Raw genomic sequence first — 1,719 nt, 5'->3', positions numbered from 1 at the left:
CAAAAAAGTAGAAAATCAGAATTGTGTCTTATTTATCAAATCTCTTTAATGTCTGGCTTAATGAAAGAGAGCTGTATTCTTATATCTGCTTCTACATTCCATCTAGTGTGATATTACCTCTTGTGGAGCTTTTGGAAAACTCTACTGCACAAAGTTGGAAAAGACATATATCATCTTAGTATTATTAGGAAAATAGTTTTATTATTTTAGATTTCTTAAAGGGGTGTCAGAGACTCCCAGGGTACTCTATGTAGGCCATAGTTCGAGTTTGCTAGATTGTTAAGAACTCCAGCCTTAAATTTGGATAGACTAGACCTTCGTTGTCTTTACTCCTTGCTAGTTATTTGTCTTGGGGTAAGTTACTTAACCCTGGTGAACCTCAAATATCCCATTTACAAAACAGGCTTACTTATAATAACCACCGATAAAATTGTTTTGAAGTATAAAAATATAATATTTGTTATATGTAACTATCTAATACTGAAAAAAAAGTCAGTAGTTGCATTCTATTATTATGTAATTCAAATATCTATTAAAATTGATTTTTAAATTAAATTATAATAATTATATTATTTTATTTTCATGTAGTTGTTTTATCTCTCATGACCACTCTTTTTAGGAAAGTTGTTTTGAATAATAATTTATTTATCCTATATAATCATAAAACCTAATGATTCATCAGTTTCTCTTTATAGTCAACAGGTTTCCATTTTATATAAAACAAAGCCCCATCCTGTCAAAAAAAAAAAAAGCAACAAAAACAACTAAAAAATTAAGAATAAGATTAAAGAAAAAGAAGGAGATAGGCATTATGAGTAAGTCAATTGAGTAAGCTTCCTTCAAAATGTTGTTCTTTGTAAGATGCAATCTTAATTGCTTTTCTTACTGTATATTTTCTAAAAATCTAGGGAAAATATAGTTTTATTTTTAAAAATTGTGTCTCGACAAATTAACAAAGTAGTGATGCTGTGCTTATATATGTTTGAAATATTTATTGCTAAAAACATTGTAAAAGCATCTAAGATATAATACAATGACTTAGAAGAAATTCACTTAGTTTATTTTTTAAATAGGAGGAAAATAAAAGCTATTAATTGTAAAGGTTTAACATATAGCAATTATGTTTATTATTACTATAATTAAGCAAAATTTATGAAAGAGCCAAGCTGATTTATGTGCACAAGTTTTATAATGATGTGGAATGTTATTTAGGCAGAGAATGAATTTTCTTACATGTTGATTTCACATATATGACCCTAATTATTATAATTATATGTTTAATGTTTAACTTAAATATATTTCATAATTTAAATACATATTTATTTGATATTCTTATTGATTTATTTGTGATGTATAAATGGCATTTTGCCAGTAGTTATCTTTTGTGGTAAGAACACTTTCCTTTAAAAATTTTTGTGTATAGTACAGCCTGGTTAACTATTCTAAAAATATTTTACGGCAGATATCTAGAAATATTAATCTTGTATAACCAAAACTTTATATCTGTTGAACAGCACATTCCTATTTTCTCCTCCTCCAAGCTCCTGGCAACCACCATTCAGCGCTCTACAAAAATGAGTATTTTATATACCTCATAGAAGCGGAATTATGCAATAGCTGTTTTATTTTAAATTATTCTATGTACAGTTGAAATCACATTTATAGACAAGTGAATTCTCAGCAGTCAGAATGTCTACCCCTCCTGTATGCTCTCTCACA

Source organism: Pteropus alecto, unplaced genomic scaffold (assembly GCF_000325575.1).
Source record: "Pteropus alecto unplaced genomic scaffold, ASM32557v1 scaffold166, whole genome shotgun sequence".
Taxonomy (NCBI): Eukaryota; Metazoa; Chordata; class Mammalia; order Chiroptera; family Pteropodidae; genus Pteropus; species Pteropus alecto.
Note: the sequence above shows the minus strand (reverse complement) of the source record.